The following is a 23,413-nucleotide window of genomic DNA, read 5'->3' as shown; positions in this document are numbered from 1 at the left end:
ACAGCATCAAACAGCTCCATCAGCAAACAACATCAACCAGCTCCATCAACAAATAGCATCAACCAGCTCCATTAACAAACAACATCAACCAGATCCATCAGCAAACAACATCAACCAGCTCCATCAACAAACAACATCAACCAGCTCTATCAGCAAACAGCATCAACCAGCTCCATCAACAAATAGCATCAACCAGCTCCATTAACAAACAGCATCAACCAGCTCCATCAACAAACAGCATCAACCAGCTCCATCAACAAACAACATCAACCAGCTCCATCAACAAACAACATCAACCAGCTCCATCAACAAATAGCATCAACCAGCTCCATCAACAAACAGCATCAACCAGCTCCACCAACAAACAACATCAACCAGCTCCATCAACAAACAACATCAACCAGCTCCATCAACAAACAACATCAACCAGCTCCATCAACAAACAGCATCAACCCGCTTCATCAGCAAACAACATCAACCAGCTCCATCAACAAACAACATCAACCAGCTCCATCAACAAACAGCATCAACCAGCTTCATCAGCAAACAACATCAACCAGCTCCATCAACAAACAGCATCAACCAGCTTCATCAGCAAACAACATCAACCAGCTCCATCAACAAACAGCATCAACCAGCTCCATCAACAAACAACATCAACCAGCTCCATCAACAAACAACATCAACCAGCTCCATCAACAAACAACATCAACCAGCTCCATCAACACACAGCATCAACCAGCTCCATCAGCAAACAGCATCAACCAGCTCCATCAACAAACAGCATCATCCAGCTCCATCAACAAACAACATCAACCAGCTCCATCAACAAACAGCATCAACCAGCTCCATCAACACACAACATCAACCAGCTCCATCAACAAACAGTATCAACCAGCTCCATCAGCAAACAGCATCAACCAGCTCCATCAACAAACAACATCAACCAGCTCCATCAACAAACAGCTTCAACCAGCTCCATCAACAAACAGCATCAACCAGCTCCATCAACAAACAACATCAACCAGCTCCATCAACAAACAACATCAACCAGCTCCATCAACAAACAACATCAACCAGCTCCATCAACAAACAGCATCAACCAGCTCCATCAGCAAACAGCATTAACCAGCTCTATCAGCAAACAACATCGACCAGCTCCATCAACAAATAGCATCAACCAGCTCCATCAACAAACAACATCAACCAGATCCATCAGCAAACAACATCAACCAGCTCCATCAGCAAACAGCATCAACCAGCTCCATCAACAAACAACATCAACCAGCTCCATCAACAAACAGCATCAACCAGCTCCATCAACAAACAACATCAACCAGCTCCATTAACAAACAGCACCAACCAGCTCCATCAGCAAACAGCATCAACCAGCTCCATCAACAAACAGCATCAACCAGCTCCATCAACAAACAGCATCAACCAGCTCCATCAACAAACAGCATCAACCAGCTCCATCAACACACAGCATCAACCAGCTCCATCAGCAAACAGCATCAACCAGCTCCATCAGCAAACAGCATCAACCAGCTCCATCAACAAACAACATCAACCAGCTCCATCAACAAACAGCATCAACCAGCTCCATCAACAAACAACATCAACCAGCTCCATCAACAAACAACATCAACCAGCTCCATCAACAAACAGCATCAACCAGCTCCATCAGCAAACAGCATCGACCAGCTCCATCTACAAACAGCATCAACCAGCTCCATCAACACACAACATCAACCAGCTCCATCAGCAAACAGCATCAACCAGCTCCATCAACAAACAGCATCAACCAGCTCCATCAGCAAACAGCATCGACCAGCTCCATCTACAAACAGCATCAACCAGCTCCATCAACACACAACATCAACCAGCTCCATCAGCAAACAGCATCAACCAGCTCCATCAGCAAACAGCATCAACCAGCCCCCTCAACAACAACATCAACCAGCTCCATCAGCAAACAGCTTCAACCAGCTCCATCATCAAACAGCATCAACCAGCTCCATCAACAAACATCATCAACCAGCTCCATCAGCAAACAACATCAACCAGCTCCATCAACAAACAGCATCAACCAGCTCCATCAGCAAACAGCATCAACCAGCTCCATCAACAAACAACATCAACCAGCTCCATCAACAAACAGCATCAACCAGCTCCATCAGCAAACAGCATCAACCAGCTCCATCAACAAACAGCATCAACCAGCTCCATCAGCAAACAGCATCGACCAGCTCCATCTACAAACAGCATCAACCAGCTCCATCAACAAACAACATCAACCAGCTCCATCAGCAAACAGCATCAACCAGCTCCATCAACAAACAGCATCAACCAGCTCCATCAACAAACAGCATCAACCAGCTCCATCAACAAACAACATCAACCAGCTCCATCAGCAAACAACATCAACCAGCTCCATCAACAAACAGCATCAACCAGCTCCATCAACAAACAACATCAACCAGCTCCATCAACAAACAGCATCAACCAGCTCCATCAACAAACAGCATCAACCAGCTCCATCAACAAACAACATCAACCAGCTCCATCAACAAACAGCATCAACCAGCTCCATCAACAAACAACATCAACCAGCTCCATCAACAAACAACATCAACCAGCTCCATCAACAAACAGCATCAACCAGCTTCATCAACAAACAGCATCAACCAGCTCCATCAGCAAACAGCATCAACCAGCTCCAGCAGCACACAGCATCAACCAGCTCCATCAACAAACAGCATCAACCAGCTCCATCAACAAACAGCATCAACCAGCTCCGTCAGCAAACAACTTCAACCAGCTCCATCCACAAACAACATCAACCAGCTCCATCAACAAACAGCATCAACCAGCTCCATCAACACACAACATCAACCAGCTCCATCAGCAAACAGTATCAACCAGCTCCATCAGCAAACAGCATCAACCAGCTCCATCAACAAACAACATCAACCAGCTCCATCAGCAAACAGCATCAACCAGCTCCATCAACAAACAGCATCAACCAGCTCCATCAACAAACAACATCAACCAGCTCCATCAACAAACAGCATCAACCAGCTCCATCAACAAACTGCATCAACCAGCTCCATCAACAAACAACATCAACCAGCTCCATCAACACACAACATCAACCAACTCCATCAACAAACAGCATCAACCAGCTCCATCAAGAAACAGCATCAACCAGCTCCATCAACAAACAACATCAACCAGCTCCATCAGCAAACAACATCAACCAGCTCCATCAGCAAACAACATCAACCAGCTCCATCAGCAAACAACATCAACCAGCTCCATCAGCAAACAACATCAACCAGCTCCATCAGCAAACAACATCAACCAGCTCCATCAACAAATAACATCAACCAGCTCCATCAACAAACAGCATCAACCAGCTCCATCAACAAACAGCATCAACCAGCTCCATCAACAAACAGCATCAACCAACTCCATCAACAAACAGCATCAACCAGTTCCATCAACAAACAGCATCAACCAGCTCCATCAACAAACAGCATCAACCAGCTCCATCAACAAACAGCATCAACCAGCTTCATCAACAAACAGCATCAACCAGCTCCATCAACACACAACATCAACCAGCTCCATCAGCAAACAGCATCAACCAGCTCCAGCAGCACACAGCATCAACCAGCTCCATCAACAAACAGCATCAACCAGCTCCATCAACAAACAGCATCAACCAGCTCCATCAACAAACAGCATCAACCAGCTCCATCAGCAAACAACATCAACCAGCTCCATCAACAAACAACATCAACCAGCTCCATCAACAAACAGCATCAACCAGCTCCATCAACAAACAGCATCAACCAGCTCCATCAACAAACAACATCAACCAGCTCCATCAACAAACAGCATCAACCAGCTCCATCAACAAACAACATCAACCAGCTCCATCAACAAACAATATCAACCAGCTCCATCAACAAACAGCATCAACCAGCTCCATCAGCAAACAACATCAACCAGCTTCATCAACAAACAACATCAACCAGCTCCATCAACAAACAATATCAACCAGCTCCATCAACAAACAGCATCAACCAGCTCCATCAGCAAACAACATCAACCAGCTTCATCAACAAACAACATCAACCAGCTCCATCAACAAACAATATCAACCAGCTCCATCAACAAACAGCATCAACCAGCTCCATCAGCAAACAACATCAACCAGCTTCATCAACAAACAACATCAACCAGCTCCATTAACAAAGAGCAGTAACCGGCTCTTAAGAACATAAGAAATAGGAGCAGGAGTAGGCCGTCTAGCCTTTTGAGCCTGCCTCGCCATTCAATAAGATCATGGCTGATCTGAAGTGGATCAGTTCCACTTTCTTGCCTGATCCCGAAACCTTTAATTCCGTGACGTATGAGAAACCTATCAACCTGTGAATTGAAAAGATTGCAATGTTGTCTCCACCACTTCAACGGGCAGAGAATTCAACAGACTCACCACCCTCTGAGTGAAGAAGTTCCTCCTCAACTCTGTTCTAAGCTGCACCCCCCTACCCCCACCGCCCACCCCTCTCCCCCTCGCCACCCCTCCTTTTGAGGCTGTGCCCTCTCGTTCCGCTAAATGTAACTTGTAAAGGAAATCAATGGTTATGGTGAGCAGGTGGGTAAGTGGACCTGAGTCCACAGAAAATTCAGGTATGATCTTATTGAATGGCGGAGCAGGTTCGAGGGGCCAGATCGCCTTCTCCTGCTCCTAATTCTTATGTTCTTATATCCTTATATTTATGAAATGGATGTCAAGTCGCTTGTCATGCTTCCCTCAGCAAATACCCAGTCATTCAAATATATCGCCTGAGGCTCAGTCAGGTCGTTCAATATTGGTGATCCCGTTCATTCTACATGATCGACATTGCTAACCCCTTTCCAGAGTAATTTTAGATATTTGTCCGAGTTTCGGTGCTTTTCCCTGTTGTGGATCAACAGAGGAGATTATTGAGTCATTAGATGAGGGATGACAGGAGGTGATGAGCTGCTGAGGTTACAGAGATTTTGGTTGCCCTGATGCAATGAGACATGATGGAGACTGGCTACTGGGATGTCCTCCGGCTAGAACTTTCTGACTGCACGAAGATGTGCTCCTACAGCTTATAAATCTGTTTTGAGAGTGGGACATGACCTACACAATGATATTAATGGACAATTATGGGACACTTGTGGAAAAGCCCGATACCGTGACTGATGCCACGTTGGACGAAATGGATGATTGGCATTTGTGGCCTTCCCTCCCACCCAGTCAATGTAGTAACACAACACCTTCAAATAAGAAATAAGAGACAGACAAGAAGCAGTGATTAATGCAAATTTATTTCATGGCAGGACTGAGACAGCTGGTGTGAGGGAGTCTGCCTGATCAGAGAAATCATGAGTCACAACGTTCTGTAGCCTCAGCCAGGCCCATAGTTCGGTTTATCTTGTATTCGGATGCAGCAACGGTAGCCCGAGAAACAAAGGTGGGGTATCTCAATCGTTTCCAGTCCGCAGAAATCTACGTAGCAAGAACCACCAATGGAGGTGCATCCGAATTTATCACCTGTAATCAAGCAAGGAGCACTGATTTGGTCAATAATTCTAGGGGTGGAGTGAAGGTGGCGATCTTTGAAATATCCCCACATTATACCTGTCGATATCACACTCAAGGTGAGGTACTGAGGAACACAGTGTGACATAAAATTACATTTCTGACTCACGTCCTTATCCAGATTCACCTTAAATGACATCAAGTCATCTGAAACCCTCCTCTTGGGTAGGAGATTGAATATTCTCACCACTCTCTGGTCAAAGACATTCCTCCTAATTCCTTCACGGCACTGTGATTCCGATAGCACCTAGATTTTAACTCTAGACCACAAGTGGAAAACTTTTGCAACTTCCAGCACATGAGAATTTTCCACATCTTAGTCACAAAACAAACAATTAGTGTTGAAACCGAATACAATTCACCACGGTGATTTTTGATGAGAATTGTCACATTAATTCACTCGTTCCCCGACCTGGCAAATACCTGGCAAATACCAGGGCAGGTGGCCAGAAGCCTCCTGCTTTATCACATAACTTCAGAACAAATCAAACGGGGACAGGCTGAAGAGGTTTTAGGGAAATAATTCATTGGTCTGTTTCACTGGGGTTTTAACGCCACAGCAAATGATGCTTTGGTTCGTATGAGCTGGACTCTAATGGCCCAAATTGGAGGAGTTGAGAGAACTTGGCGAACAGTTAGACTGAATAAGATTGCAGAGATAGTGAATTGGCGAGGCCATGGTTAATTTGAAAACAAGCATTAGACTTTGAATGCTAAATAATTAAATGGACTCGAACCAAGGTAGCTCGGTGGATAAGGAGTCCCTGCGTGAACAGGACTTGGTGAGGGTAAAGACATTTCCGCAGCTATTTGGAAGGTGTATCTTTACAGAGCCAGGTGTGCATTGGGATTGTGGTGTATACAGATAACCAAGGGCTGTTTTTGGATTGCAGCGGTTGATGAGATAAGACAATAATATTATCGAGTGATGCTGTACAGCTTGTAGCAGGCAGTACCAGAGGTATGCGATTGCATTTGCATTGGAATTCATAATACACCTGTGCTACGGAGAGTTTGCTCCAGCACTTACCTTCAATTTTAGCCCAATTGTCTCTCTTATTCAGGACGTTGCTGTGGGCCCGTGACATGACACCAAGCACCAAGAGCAGTGTTTTCATTATCTTCGGTTCAGTTTGTCACCTTACTTTGCAAGCGGACTGGAGTTATATCACTTCAGAAAGCATTATCTAGTTAATGATCATACACCCCCTCTGCGGATTGGCTAGAACCTGGGCGAATTATATTGTCAGTTCAGTAACTGACAGCGATAATAAGTCCAATCATTGACTCAATATTTCTCCAAGGAAAGCCTTTGATTAATAACCAAAGCAAAACCTGAGGGAACAGAGCTGATTTATAGAAACAAAGTGCTTTGATTAAATTGACTCCTTTCAGCAGAACAAGAGGTCATTGGAGAACAGTATCTCCAAATTTTCATGAAAAACACAATCCAAATGTATCCAAACATCCTCCACCCACGGCGCACCCTCCCCACCCAGCTCCCCAATGGCCCGGCGCAATTTCATTGTCTACATGTTGATGCTTTTCATATTTTGATTTTTTTAAATAATGAATGTGTTTCCACCACCCTTTAAGAGAACGCAGTGTAGATCATTGATGCATCAAAATAAATTATCTACAACTTTGATATGGCCCTGATCTCCCAACAGTAACCTTTGAAATATTCCAGCTCCATCCATTGATGAAGAGTTTGGAACAATTCCTTTGCACCCTGAAGCCAATGGCTCAGAAGACGGCACACAAAACTAACAAAGTTCATCAGGACTTGCTGTTGCCAAGATATTTCGGCGCACACTTTGTCGCGTTACCTATGCTACGATATTGACTACAAATCAAGGTTATTTCATTGGACACAGGGACCTTCCATTCATCAATTTGATGGTAACAGCACGATAGTAATACAAATCTTTACCATTTCTACATTGGATCTAAAGCCCATTGAACATCATGGAATCACAGAATGACTTCAAAGACATATAGCAACGGCTCATCAAAGTTGGCCTTGTAAGTGGCTTTCACGTCCTAAGAACTTGTAATAATGAGATGTGGAAGGTGCCTGAATATTGGGTCACAGTTTTGGGGGGCAGACTGCATTCCACGTGAATACAACAATTCCATTCTTGCCATTTGTGTTGCAACATGTTTTGCTCGTTTTGAGCTGTTATATATTTACCTGCATCACGGAACTGGCCGGCCACCAGTTACCATCCTGTCTGATGGCCGTGAACATGGTATGAGGATCTGAGAGTGATGGATAGGATCCAGCCTCATATTGACTGAATATGAAGACAATTCACAGGCCAACATTCAACAAGGTTGTGTAAAAAAATGACCTGAATACAATCAGCTAGATTGTTCCCCCTTAACCATATTTCACTTGGCTATGATAAATCTACCAAACACTGTATTAAAAATACCAATTCCTCTAGAATTGATTCTTGTTTGCAGAACACCTATTATAAAGATTCAGAGACATTTGTTTGTTTATAGTACAGACATCTGTAATTAATCATCTATTTCCTTCCATCGCTGGGATAGAAATCATCCTACACTGTGGAAATATCACTCCATAATCCCATTATTTCCTGAATTTGTGTATCATTACTTTTTCCAGATCTTCAATGGGTATTTTATGTTAATTTGATCTGTTTCACTGGTGAGACACACATCCGTAGCTTGTCGCTAGTTTCCTGTGAACTGAAAGGCTCACTGGGCTGTTTCCAAGAAGAATTAAATGTCAAAAAAAAAACTTTGTTTAGTGTCTGGAGTGATATAGAGGCCAATTCAGGGAGACTATAACTGCACTGTATCCTCTGCTCCTGGTTTTATATTTCCCATGAATGGTTTTCCCATTCAACAGCAATAGTATCATTGTAATGTCACTGTGCCAATAATCCAGAAACATCAGGAAATGGTCTGGAGATGTGGGTGTAAATCTAAACGCCACATTCGAACAATCTCTATATAATTCACTCATTCTTTCTGTAATGAAAAGATGGTTCCAGAAATGGTGAATTGAAACTGGGAGGTTGTCATCAGAGCTCATTGTAATTGCAATGCCTGATAAAAAAAGGACATTTGCTGTATTTATCTTATGGTTCAGTTATTCTGCAACAGAAGGTGGATATTTGAGACGTGGGGGCAATGCCAGCTCTCTGTAGAATCATCCGCTCAGCCTCATTCCTCCTAACATAAGAACATAAGAAATAAGAGCAGGAGTAGGACATCTAGCCCTTCGAGCCTGCCCCGCCATTCAATAAGATCATGGCTGATCTGTCGTGGCTCAGTTCCACATTCCCGCCCTCTCCCCATATCCCTTAATCCCCTTGCCTATCAAAAACCCATCAACCCGCGTCTTAAATATATTTAGCGAGGCAGCCTCCACCACTTCAACGGGCAGAGAATTCCAGAGATTCACCACCCTTTGAGTGAAGAAGTTCCTCCTCAACTCTGTTCTAAACCGCCCCCCCTTTATCTTGAGGCTGTGCCCCCTAGTCCTACTGTCCTTTCTGAGCGGGAAGAGTCTCTCCACCTCTATCCTATCCATCCCATTCATCATCTTATACGTCTCAATGAGATCTCCCCTCATTCTTCTAAACTCTAATGAGTAGAAGCCTAGTTTATTCAGCCTCTCCTCATAGCTCAACCCCCTCAACTCCGGTATCAGCCTAGTAAACCTCCTCTGCACTCCCTCCAAGGCCAAAATATCCTTGCGTAAGTGCGGCGACCAAAACTGCACACAGTACTCCAGCTGCGGCCTCACCAGTGCCCTATACAGCTGCAGCAAGACCTCCCTACTTTTATATTCAATCCCCCTTGCTATGAAGGCCAGCATCCCATTCACCTTCCTGACCACCTGCTACACCTGTAGGCTGGGTTTTTGCGACTCATGCACAAGGACCCCGAGGTCCCTCTGCACCGTCGCATGCTGCAGTTTTTCTCCACGTAAGTAATAGTCCTTCCTACCATTATTCCTACCAAAGTGGACCACCTCGCACTTGCCAACATTAAATTCCATTTGCCAGTTCCTGGCCCATTCACCCAGCCTATCTAGATCCTTCTGCTGACTCTCCACACCCTCCGCGCAATTTGCCGTTCCACCAATCTTGGTGTCATCAGCAAATTTCGACACCATACACTCGGTTCCCTCCTCCAGATCATCTATATAAATGGTAAATAGCTGAGGCCCCAGCACCGACTCCTGGGGCACTCCACTAGTCACCATCCGCCAATCCGAATAGCACCCATTGACCCCCACTCTCTGCCTCCTATTTGACAGCCAGTCCTCTATCCACGCTAACACCCTACCCCCAACTCCATGCCCCCTGACCTTCTGTAATAACCTCTTGTGAGGCACCTTGTCAAACGCCTTCTGAAAATCAAGAAACACCACATCCACCGGCTCTCCTCTATCCACCGCCCTAGACATATCCTCATAGAGCTCCAATAAATTCGTCAGACACGACTTCCCCTTAACGAAACCGTGCTGCGTCTGCTCTATCAAACAATTCTCCTCAAGATGCCTCGCTATTTTCTCCTTGATCACGGATTCTAACATTTTACCTGCAACAGACGTTAAACTAACCGGCCTATAATTCCCTGCCTTTTGCCTGCCACCCTTCTTTAACAACGGCGTAACATTAGCCGTTTTCCAATCTTCCGGCACTTCCCCGGAATCCAGCGACGTTTGGAAAATAATCACCAAGGCATCCACTGTCATCTCCGCCATTCCTTTCAGGACCCTTGGATGCATTCCATCCGGTCCTGGCGACTTGTCCACAATCAGCACCTCCAGTCTGTCGAGCACCGCCTCTCTAGTAACAATAATGTCATTCAGGCCCTCCACTCCTACGATCTTTCCATCGCTAACACCCGGCAAACTATTCACGTCCTCCTCCGTGAAGACAGAAACAAAAAAGTTATTCAAGACCTCAGCCATATCCCCATCCCCTACCACTAAGACCCCCTCTAATCCTCTCAGGGTCCAACGTTCACCCTAGCCAGCCTCTTCCTTTATATTTATAAAAACTCTTGCTTTCCTTTTTTATATTAAGTGCTAGCCCAGCTTCATAGTTTATATAAGCCAAGACTCAATCTCGGCTTATAAAATCCAGCAAGGCAACGTTAATCTTCATTACACTGATTCCTAATAGAGATGCTCCTTTAATCTGCCATGTGGCTTCCAGGTTGAATTCAATGGACCCTGTCAATAAACTGGAGAATATTATGGGAAAGTACTGCCCTTCTATACATAGCCACTGGTGGCATAACATTTACAGTAAAGGTGCTACACAAATGCAAATTGTTGCATTTTCTCTATTTATATCACTGTGTGCCCCCTATAGCTGTGCACTAATTCAAACTCAGTCTGTGTCCTCTCCTTACTCCGCTGTGGAAATGCAAAAGTGAGTCAGCTCATCAACCCCATCTCACACACCAGCCCCGCCCTCTGCTGACATGGTCCCGCCTAGTGTTGACCAGCCCCGCCCTCTGCTGATGGGGTCCCACCTAGTGCTGACCAGCCCCGCCCTCTGCTGACATGGACCCGCCTAGTGCTGACCAGCCCCACCCTCTGCTGATGGGGTCCCACCTCGTGCTGACCAGCCCCGCCCTCTGCTGATGGGGTCCCACCTAGTGCTGACCAGCCCGGCCTCTGCTGACGTGGTCTCGCCTCGTGCTGACCAGCCCCACCCGCTGCTGACCAAACCCCGCCTCCTGCTGACCCAGCCCCACCTGTTGCTTCCCCAGCCCCACCCACTGCTGACCAAATCCCACCTCCTGCTGACCCAGCCCCACCCCTTGCTGACCCAACTCTGCCTCCCGCTGACCTGGCTCCTACTCCTGTTGACGCAGCTCCACCTCCAGTTGATGCAGCCCCGCCCACTGCTGACATGACCCCGCCCACTGCTGACTTGGCCCCGCCCACTGCTGACCTGGCCCCGCCCACTGCTGACCAAGTCACTCCCCCTGCTGACCCAGTCCCGCGCCCGGTGACCCGGCCCCCTGCTGACCCAGCTCCGTCCTTTGCTGACCCAGCCCTGCCCCCACTGACCCAGCACCACCCCCTGCTGACCCGGCCCCACACCCTGCTGACCCTGCCCTGCCCGCCCCGCTGACTCAGCCCCGGCCCCCCGCTGACCCATCCCCGCTCCCCGCTGACTCAGCCCTGCCCCCTCTGCTGACCCAGTCCCACTCCCTGCTGACTCAGCCCCACCCCCCGCTGACTCAGCCCCACCCCCCCGCTGACTCAGCCCCACCCCCCCGCTGACTCAGCCCCACCCCCCACTGACTCAGCCCCGCCCCCCCCCCCACTGACCCAGACCTTCTCCCCACTGACCCAGCCCTCCCCCCCCACTGAGCTCTGCCTCCCCACTGACCGACCCCCTGCTTACTCAGCCCTGTCCCTGCTGACCCATCCCCGCTCCCCGCTGACTCGGCCCTGCCCCCCTGCTGACCCAGACCCGCTCCCTGCTGGCCCAGCCCTGCCCCCCCCGCTGACCCAGCCCTACCCCCCGCTGACCCAGCCCTGCCCCCCCGCTGACACAGCCCTGCCCCTGCTGACAGCCCCGCCCCCTGCTGACTCAGCCCCGCCCCTGATGACACAGCCCCACCCCCTGCTGACACAGCCCCACCCCCTGCTGACTCAGCCCCGCCCCTGCTGACTCAGCCCCGCCCCCTGCTGACTCAGCCCCACCCCCCCCGCTGACTCAGCCCCACCCCCCCGCTGACTCAGCCCCACCCCCCCGCTGACTCAGCCCCACCCCCCGCTGACTCAGCCCCACCCTCCGCTGACTCAGCCCCACCCCCCACTGACTCAGCCCCACCCCCCACTGACTCAGCCCCACCCCCCACTGACTCAGCCCCACCCCCCACTGACTCAGCCCCGCCCCCCCCCACTGACCCAGACCTTCTCCCCACTGACCCAGCCCTCCCCCCCCCACTGAGCTCTGCCTCCCCACTGACCGACCCCCTGCTGACTCAGCCCTGTCCCTGCTGACCCATCCCCGCTCCCCGCTGACTCGGCCCTGCCCCCCTGCTGACCCAGACCCGCTCCCTGCTGGCCCAGCCCTGCCCCCCCCGCTGACCCAGCCCTACCCCCCGATGACCCAGCCCTGCCCCCCCGCTGACACAGCCCTGCCCCTGCTGACAGCCCCGCCCCCTGCTGACTCAGCCCTGCCCCCTGCTGACTCAGCCCCGCCCCTGATGACTCAGCCCCACCCCCTGCTGACTCAGCCCCACCCCCTGCTGACTCAGCCCCGCCCCTGCTGACTCAGCCCCGCCCCCTGCTGACTCAGCCCCGCCCCCTGCTGACTCAGCCCCGCCCCCTGCCGACTCAGCCCCGCCCCCTGCCGACTCAGCCCCCTCCCCACTGACCCAGCTCCACCCGCTGCTGACTCAGCCCCGCCTCCCTGCTTACCCAGCCCCGCCCCCTGCTGACTCAGCCCTGCCCCCCCACTGACCCAGCCCCGCCCCTGCTGACTCAGCCCCGCCTCCCTGCTTACCCAGACCCGCACCCTGCTGACCCAGCCCTGCCCCCCCACTGACCCAGACCTGTCCCCTGGCGACCCAGCCCCACAATCTCAGGTGGCAGTGTACTCAAGCAACACAGGAACTTCGGAACATGAGCTCCTCGCCAACCTGGCAAAGGTCCAACGGCAACTTTGGAAGGTTCAGGTATGCAGGAAAAGGGACAAATGTATCTTCTAAACAACTGCCCTGTACAACCCAGGCTATTGAATAGGTGGCAAGGGTGTCCATCTGGTGGAAGCGAAGGCCAAGTCGCGCTTGCTCCAATGAACCCCACAGAACTGAATTCCTTCCTGGGGTTAGTGAATGATTACAGGAGGTTTGTTCCTAATTGAACTTCTCTGCTGGGCCCTGAGTGTCCCACCATATCAAAGGTGGCCTGGGGGCTGGGAGGAGGGGGCAGGGGTAGGGCTGGAGTTGCCTCAATGCAGCTGGAGGTTAAACGGCAACTTTTGTCCCTCTAATTCATTTTGACTCATAAGAACATAAGAACATAACAAGTAGGAGCAGGAGTAGGCCATCTAGACCCTCGAGCCTGCCCCGCCATTCAATAAGATCATGGCTGATCTGAAGTGGCTCAGTTCCACTTTCCTGCTTTCTCCCCATATCCCTTAATTCCCTTGCCTACCAAAAAACTTATCCACCCGTGTCTTAAATAAATTCAGCGAGGCAGCCTCCACCACTTCAACGGGCAGAGAATTCCAGAGATTCACCACCCTTTGAGTGAAGAAGTTCCTCCTCAACTCCGTTCTAAATCGCCCCCCTTTATCTTGAGGCTGTGCCCTCTAGTTCTGCTGTCCTTTCTGAGTGGGAAGAATCTCTCTATCTCTACCCTATCCATCCCCTTCATTATCTTATACGTCTTATATACATCATTATCTTATAAGATCCACCCTCATCCTTCTAAACTCCAATGAGTATAGACCCAGTCTATTCAGCCTCTGTCCATAGTCCAACCCCCTCATCTCCGGTATCAGCCTAGTGAACGTCCTCTGCACTCCCTCCAAGGCCAAAATATCCTTGCGCAAGTGCGGGGAGCAAAACTGCACACAGTACTCCAGCTGCGGCCTCATCAGTACCCTGTACAGTTGCAGCAAGACCCCCTTGCTTTTATATTCAATCCCCCTCGCTATAAAGGCCAGCATCCCATTCGCCTTCTTGACCACCTGCAGACTGGGTTTTTGCGACTCATGCACAAGGACCCCCAGGTCCCTCTGCCCCGTAGCATGCTGCAGCTTTTCGCCCTTTAAATAGTAATCCCTCCTACTATTATTCCTGCCAAAGTGGATAACCTCACACTTGCTAACATTGTACGCCATCTGCCAGGTCCTCGCCCACTCGCTCAGCCTATTTAGATCCCTCTGCAGACTTTCCACACCCTTCGCACAATTTGCTTTTCCACTTATCTTTGTGTCATCAGCAAATTTCGACACCCTACACTCAGCCCCCTCCTCCAGATCATCGATATAAATGGTAAATAGCTGAGGCCCCAGCACCGATCCCTGGGGCACTCCACTAGTCACCAACCACCAATCAGAATGGCACCCACTGATACCAACTCTCTGCCTCCTATTAGACAGCCAATCCTCTATCCACGCTAACACCTTACCCCCATCTCCATGCCTCCTGACCTTCTGAAGCAACCTTTTGTGCGGCACCTTATCAAACGCCTTCTGAAAATCGAGAAACACCACATCCACCGGTTCCCCTCCATCTACCGCACGAGTCATATCCTCATAGAATTCCAATAAATTTGTCAGACACGACTTCCCCTTAACGAATCCATGCTGCGTCTGCTCTATAAAACAATTCTTCTCAAGGTTCCTCGCTATTTCTTCTTTGATGACGGATTCAAGCATTTTTCCAACAACAGACGCTAAACTAACCGGCCTATAATTCCCTGCCTTTTGCCTGCTACCTTTTTTAAACAGCGGTGTAACATTAGCTGTTTTCCAATCTTCCGGCACTTCCCCAGAATCCAGCGAAGTTTGGTAAATAATCACTAAGACATCTACTATCACCTCTGCCATTTCCTTCAGAACCCTGGGATGCATACCATCCGGTCCTGGGGACTTGTCCACCATCAGTCCCGCTAGTCGATGAAGCACTACCTCTCTAGTAACAATGATCTCATTCAGGCCCTCCACTCCTACCATCTTTCCATCTTTAACACCCGGCAAACTATTCGCGTCCTCCTCCGTGAAGACCGAGGCAAAAAACTTATTTAAGGCCTCAGCCATTTCCTCATCCCCCACCACTAAATCCCCCCTCTCATCCTCTAAGCGTCCAACATTCACTCTAGCCAGCCTCCTCCTCTTTATATATTCATAAAAACTCTTACTGTCCTTTTTTATATTTGGTACTGGTTTAGCTTCATAGTCTATCCCTCCTTTCTTTATCAACTTCTTAGTCAATCTTTGTTGATTTTCAAACCTCTCCCAACCTTCTACTCGCCCACTACTTTTAGCCACTCGAAACGCATCAGCTTTTATGCGACTCCAAATAGGACCTTACTTTGATGGGTTCCCTTAACCTCAATGTTTTTGCCGGTATCCATGACTGGACACATAAAGACCCAACCCCTGAGAATTGAAAACATAATCTTCTGTGGGTGACTCAGAGAGCAGCCCTGAGACAATATGATACACTACTGGGACAAGGAAAGACAAATTCAGTGTTGAGTATGGCATCATCCTGTGGGTTCCACATAGTTGTCCCTCACCCAGAGTGATAATGGATATTTATGCAATTACACAACAGCACCCCGAGATATCGCAGCACCCCGAGATATCGCAGCACTTCGAGATTTTGCAACACCCGGAGATTTCACAGTACCCCGAGATTTTGCAGCACCCCGAGATTTCAGAGATGGAAACGCTCACCTGGAGCTACATATGGTGGCCTGGGCATGACACAGACATTATTGACTCGGTTCAACAGTGTGAATTGTACCAGGAGAGTCAAAAACTGCCCCTCAGCCTCCCTACATCCATGGGAGTGGTCTATTAGGCCTTGGTACGGTCCAGTTAGACTTCACTGGGCCTTTTTTGGGCTCTATGTTCCTGATCGTGGATGAAGCACATTCCAAATGGTTGGAGATACATCAGATGTACTCTACCACTTCCCATGCTACCATTGAGAACCTAGGACAAAGTTTCAGCACGCACAGGTTACCTGAAATCCTGCTCTCTGACCATTGCACTGCCTTCAGAAGCATCGAGTTTCAGGCCTTCATACTTTCCAATGGAATCAAACACAGTAGGACAGTGCCCTATTACCCATTATCAAATGGTGCAGATTTTTAATCTGTACTTTAAGAAGCAACCTGTGGTGTCCATAGGGACCAAACTGGTGCAATTTCACTTCAACTACAGGCCAATCTCTCATAAAACAACAGGAATCACCCCAGTGGAAATATCAATGGGATGAAGGCTTCAAACAAGACAAACATTACATTTCCCAAACCTGACAGGGAGGGTGGATCCACAACAGAAGACCCACATGCAGAACCAGGATTCTGTGCAAACAGAAAGAGCATTTATGACCCATGATCCAGTCCACGTGAGGAACTTCAGGATGGCATCCATTGGGTCCTCAAGATTATAACAGAAAATACAGGGCCCATGTTGTACCAAGTCCAAGTGCAGGTCAAGATCATCAGGAAACACCTGAACCATCACCGGAATAGAGAGCCTGTGTCAGTACAGGCATCAGTACCAGTCACAGCATGGCCACTGCCAATGACGAGCCACAGATGGAGATCACCCTGGGGTCGGGGGGGGGGGGGGAAGGGGGGGGGTGGTGGGATTGAAAATCAGTTGGCTCCACTCAGGCCAGCAGTTGTACACTCAGGGCCTATTAACACTCAAGAGCAGTCGAACGGCACTCAACTGCCACTGCAAATAAATAGGTATTTGGTGATGGAAAATTGGCCTTGATAAGATTACTACACCTTGATATTCTTTATTTTCATGGATATTAAAATAGTTTAAAATTCAGTGAACACACGCTGATATCTGCACTGGCTTTTTATGAGAACATGGTTAAGGTTTTCTCACTCTGCATATTCTTCCTTCATTCATTTATCTAATTCCATTGAAGGATGTCGGGGTCTGTGCTGAACCGCTGCTCAAACTATTCCCTTCCAGTTTAACGCACTGTTTGATCTAACAATTCAATCCTGATGGTACCACAAGTAACCCGCTGTGTGTTACTGAATGGGTATCTGTTTCCTAACCACACAATCCTTCAGAATATGAAAAGTACTTTCTTTCCTTTAATAGGATTTATTACCATTTTAATGAATGAAATTCACAGGATCTTACAGAGAAAGAATTATCAGTTGAAGTAAATCAACAAATGGGAGCAGCATATTAATTTAAATGCTGATTTAGTCTCAGAAATATAACCAGTTGAACTAGCTGATCAGCAGCTCAGTCCCTTCATCTCAGGTATTTTTTTAAATCCAATTCAATCAAATCAAGTCCAATTCAGAGTCTCAACAGGTTGGGACATTCCCGATCTAAGCTGACAAGACAGGGCTCTCACCTTCTGTCTTCGACTGATCTACATGATCCAAGCTGATTGGAGTCGGCAATGCCTCTCCTCCAAGGCTCGATCTCATTTGCATCTTCGCCAAAAAGCCGAGATGCTGCTTTTGAAAATTGCTTCAAATGAAGCTAAAATGTAACCTAATGACTTCAGCCAAGTACAGTATGTTGATACTACACTCGATCTTAGCCAAAAGGCGAAGAAGAGATCTCAAGTATTAACCTAATAATTATAGCACAGCTCCACCTGGAGCCACTGTCGATGGCTGGAAAGGAATTCAAAGCTGAACACACTGAGCTCCAACTAACCTCATTATAGTGGCTTGTGAAAACTAATTCAAACTGAATCCAACAGTTACTGATTTCTGTATCAAGGATCAGTCTCAGTATGACCATGTGTTGTTAATGTCCTACTCAATTCAGACCTGTCACTTTTAAACCTAAAGTGCATTATCTGACATTGTGCCCCAAGAGGCCCCTTCCACAATCTTGTCACTCTGTCTATGGAGACTCTGTGCTTCCTGTCCCTGGTTAATGTCATCACCTCTTATTCAAAATGAGACGGATAGCGGAGAATAGAAACAAGTTGAGCTGTGAGGGTCCCAGTGTTGAATAAACTGTTTCTCAGTTGCCATCTCAGATTACCATTGGATAATAGCTAGAACCGCAAAGGATGGATTCACTGCAGGGAGCTCACAGATAGATAATAGCTACAGCTGCAATGGATGGATTCACTGCAGGGAGCTCACAGTTAGATAATAGCTACAGCACAAAGGATGGATTCACTGCGGGGAGCTCACAGTTAGATATTAGTTACAGTTGCAAAGGATGGATTCACTGCAGGGAGCTCACAGTTAGATAATAGCTACAGCGCAAAGGATGGATTCACTGCAGGGAGCTCACAGTTAGATAATAGTTACAGTTGCAAAGGATGGATTCACTGCAGGGAGCTCACAGTTAGATAGTAACTACAGCACAAAGGATGGATTCACTGCAGGGAGCTCATAGTTAGATAATAGCTACAGCTGCAAAGGATGGATTCACTGCGGGGAGATCACAGTTAGATAATAACTACAGCACAAAGGATGGATTCACTGCAGGGAGCTCACAGTTAGATAATAACTACAGCTGCAAAGGATGGATTCACTGCAGGGAGCTCACAGTTAGATAGTAACTACAGCACAAAGGATGGATTCACTGCAGGGAGCTCACAGTTAGATAGTAACTACAGCACAAAGGATGGATTCACTGCAGGGAGCTCACAGTTAGATAATAGTTACAGCTACAAAGGATGGATTCACTGCAGGAAGCTCACAGTTAGATAATACCTACAGCACAAAGGATGGATTCACTGCGGGATGCTCACAGTTAGATAATAGCTACAGCCGCAAAGGATGGATTCACTGCGGGATGCTCACAGTTAGATAATAGCTACAGCTGCAAAGGATGGATTCACTGCAGGGAGCTCACAGTTAGATAATAGCTACAGCTGCAAAGGATGGATTCACTGCAGGGAGCTCACAGTTAGATAATAGCTACAGCTGCAAAGGATGGATTCACTGCAGGGAGCTCACAGTTAGATAATAGTTACAGCTGCAAAGGATGGATTCACTGCAGGGAGCTCACAGTTAGATAATACCTACAGCACAAAGGATGGATTCACTGCGGGATGCTCACAGTTAGATAATAGCTACAGCTGCAAAGGATGGATTCACTGCAGGGAGCTCACAGTTAGATAATACCTACAGCACAAAGGATGGATTCACTGCGGGATGCTCACAGTTAGATAATAGCTACAGCCGCAAAGGATGGATTCACTGCGGGATGCTCACAGTTAGATAATAGCTACAGCTGCAAAGGATGGATTCACTGCAGGGAGCTCACAGTTAGATAATAGCTACAGCTGCAAAGGATGGATTCACTGCAGGGAGCTCACAGTTAGATAATAGTTACAGCACAAAGGATAGATTCACTGCAGGAAGCTCACAGTTAGATAATAGCTAGAGCTGCAAAGGATGGATTCACTGCAGGGAGCTCACAGTTAGATAATAGCTACAGCCACAAAGGATGGATTCACTGCAGGGAGAGGAGGAAAGTAATCTCCCTGAGAGGCAACACATTTAAATGGAAGGGAGAAAGAGATACTTCACAATCAATTCAGAAACTACATTCCTCAATCACACTGGGTCACTGTGTATATCCTGCCTTTGTTAATTCACTGCAGCTAATTCCTGGTTATCTCAGTAGAAATCACACCGATCATCTGAGCTGGCCCTGTTTATAATACCTGTGTCTGAGTTTCACCCTCTGGTAAAAGCTGCTGTGAGATCTTTTAGAGTTTCTATTTACAGGAGACAGAAATCAATTGAACCAGTTTGACAAGTCTACACCCAATTCACTTGGAAACAAAGTTTCAGGCTGGTTAGAAAGTTTATCATTTCCAATTCGGTAAATGCAATGAATTTCTTTCTGTAACATTGCAAAAAGTCACAGGGTTCATCTGATATTTTGAGCGTGTGTTTATTACCCGAGTGTTGGTTGGAGCAGGGAGATGCAGACTGTGCAGCTCAACTCTGTATATTGAGGGCATCAGAGCTCCTAAAATTAATTCCCTGTAATTTTGAAAATTGAAACCTTCTCCAAAAGATACAGTAAATGTTGCGGTAAAACCCATATCGAGGAAGGTCCAGGGCCCATCCCGGTCTGAACTGGGATGTGGGAGCGCTCCGATTCATCTCATTCCATCCCTCTGTAAAATGATGATCTGGAACAGGAGTGATCTGATTCTAGGAGCCTCACTGTTAAACAGATCACCTTCATCACTGCTCCAGCTCAGTCACTGTATAAAACCACTTTGAAAGGGAACAGCTGCAACATCCTTGTAACATAATCTGACTGAGAAAATGCTTTAAAATAAAGAAATATATAAGTACAGGAGCAGACAAATCTTCATAGCGAGGGGGATTGAATATAAAAGTAGGGAGGTCTTGCTGCAGCTGTATAGGGCACTGGTGAGGCCGCAGCTGGAATATTGTGTGCAGTTTTGGTCGCCGCACTTACGCAAGGATATTTTGGCCTTGGAGGGAGTGAAGAAGAGGTTTACTAGGCTGATACCGGAGTTGAGGGGGTTGAGCTATGACGAGAGGCTGAATAAACTGGGCTTGTACTCGTTGGAGTTTAGAAGAATGAGGGGAGATCTCATTGAGACGTATAAGATGATGAATGGGATAGATAGGATAGAGGTGGAGAGACTCTTCCCGCTCAGAAAGGATAGTAGGACTAGAGGGCACAGCCTCAAGATAAAGGGGGGAGCGGTTTAGAACGGAGTTGAGGAGGAGCTTCTTCACTCAAAGGGTGGTGAATCTCTGGAATTCTCTGCCCGTTGAAGTGGTGGAGGCTGCCTCACTAAATATTTTTAAGACACGGGTTGATGGGTTTTTGATAAGAGAGGGGATTAAGGGTTATGGGGAGAGGGCGGGAGTGTGGAACTGAGACGCGACAGATCAGCCATGATCTTATTGAATGGCGGGGCAGGCTCGAGGGGCTAGATGTCCAAAGAACATAAGAACATAAGAAATAGGAGCAGGAGTAGGCCATCTAGCCCTTCGAGCCTGCCTCGCCATTCAATAAGATCATGGCTGATCTGTCGTGGCTCAGTTCCACTTTCCCGCCCTCTCCCCATAACCCTTAATCCCCTCTCTTATCAAAAACCCATCAACCCGTGTCTTAAAAATATTTAGCGAGGTAGCCTCCACCACTTCAACAGGCAGAGAGTTCCACAGATTCACCACCCTTTGAGTGAAGAAGTTCCTCCTCAATCCCGTTCTAAACTGCCCCCCCTTTATCTTGAGGCTGTCCCCCTAGTCCTACTTTCTTTTTTGAGCGGGAAGAGTCTCTCCACCTCTATCCTATCCATCCCATTCATCATCTTATACATCTCAATGAGATCTCCCCTCATTCTTCTAAACTCTAACGAGTACAAGCCTAGTTTATTCAGCCTCTCCTCGTAGCTCAACCCCCTCAACTCCGGTATCAGCCTAGTAAACCTCCTCTGCACTCCCTCCAAGGCCAAAATATCTTTGCGCAGGTGCGGCACCCAAAACTGCACACAGTACTCCAGCTGCGGCCTCACCAATGCCCTATACAGCTGCAGCAAGACCTCCCTACTTTTATATTCAATCCCCCTCGCGATGAAGGCCAGCATCCCATTCGCTTTCCTGACCACCTGCTGCACCTGCAAGCTGGGCTTTTGCGACTCATGCACAAGGACCCCGAGGTCCCTCTGCACCGTCGCCTGCTGCAGTTTTTCGCCACGTAAGTAATAGTCCTTCCTACCATTATTCCTACCAAAGTGGACCACCTCGCACTTGCCAACATTAAATTCCATTTGCCATTTCCTGGCCCATTCGCCCAGCCTATCTAGATCCTTCTGCAGACTCTCCACACCCTCCGCACAATTTGCCGTTCCCCCAATCTTGGTGTCATCAGCAAATTTCGGCACCCTACACTCGGTTCCCTCCTCCAGATCATCTATATAAATGGTAAAAAGCTGAGGCCCCAGCACCGACCCCTGGGGCACTCCACTAGTCACCATTCGCCAATCCGAATAGCACCCGTTGACCCCCACTCTCTGCCTCCTATTTGACAACCAGTCCTCTATCCACGCTAACACCCTACCCCCAACTCCATGTCCCCTGACCTTCTGCAATAACCTCTTGTGAGGCACCTTGTCAAACGCCTTCTGAAAATCAAGAAAGACCACATCCACCGGCTCTCCTCTATCCACTGCCCTAGACACATCCTCATAAGCTCCAGTAAATTTGTCAGACACGACTTCCCTTTAACGAAACCGTGCTGCGTCTGCTCTATCAAGCAGTTCCCCTCAAGATGCCTCGCTATTTCCTCCTTGATGACGGATTCTAACATTTTACCTACCACAGACGTTAAACTAGTGGCCTATAATTCCCCGCCTTTTGCCTGGCACCCTTCTTAAACAATGGCGTAACATTAGCCATTTTCCAATCTTCCGGCACTTCCCCGGAATCCAGCGACGCCTGGAAAATAACCAACACTCCTGCTCCTATTTCTTATGTTCTTACCTTGACCTGCTGATTCTTTGTTTCCACATCGAGTCTGCTAGTTTTCTCTTTGTAAACTCATTGTTACCAGGTGTGATGTTGTTCCTGGTTTTCTTTCAGCAAATCACAGTTCAGTAATTGGATCTGATCTTTGTAATTTGAGATTTGTATCACATCTCGATGAGTTGAATGGCTTCCTGCTTTGCTGGAATGACCCTGCCTCTGCCTCGGTCCTCCAAATGGAAGTTGCTATTTCAAAAATATATCATTGAGCCAGTTTAAAAACTCTTCGAACTATGAACAAAGTTAGTTAATAACAATTTGTAATTAATTGCTATCACACAGTGAGTTCAATAGGATTCACAGAGGTTTACAGCATGGAAACAGGCCCTTCGGCCCAACTTGTCCATGCTGCCTTTTTTTTAAACCCCTAAACTAATCCCAATTGCCCGCATTTGGCTATATCCCTCTATACCCATCATACCCATGTAACTGTCTAAATGCTTTTTAAAAGACAAAATTGTACCCACTTCTACTACTACCTCTGGCAACTTGTTCCAGACACGCACCACCCTCTGTGTGGAAAAAAATGC

The 23,413-nt window shown here is 47.7% G+C and overlaps 1 long non-coding RNA gene across 1 annotated transcript; it reads right to left on the bottom strand.

The window, feature by feature from the left end:
- Positions 1–5,351: 5,351 nt before the first annotated feature.
- LOC145337432 (uncharacterized) lies at positions 5,352–23,065 on the bottom strand. The gene is made up of 2 exons (XR_013885349.1): positions 22,842–23,065; positions 5,352–5,596 (listed from the first exon to the last, which is right to left on the bottom strand). It is a non-coding gene; the product is annotated as an uncharacterized LOC145337432 (long non-coding RNA).
- Between the last annotated feature and the right edge of the window lie 348 nt (positions 23,066–23,413).

Source organism: Carcharhinus amblyrhynchos, unplaced genomic scaffold (genome assembly GCF_965287045.1).
Source record: "Carcharhinus amblyrhynchos unplaced genomic scaffold, sCarAmb.v2.hapA scaffold_48, whole genome shotgun sequence".
Classification (NCBI taxonomy): domain Eukaryota; kingdom Metazoa; phylum Chordata; class Chondrichthyes; order Carcharhiniformes; family Carcharhinidae; genus Carcharhinus; species Carcharhinus amblyrhynchos.
The sequence above is the reverse complement of the archived record's forward strand: the minus strand, read 5'-3'. Positions and strand labels throughout refer to the sequence as shown.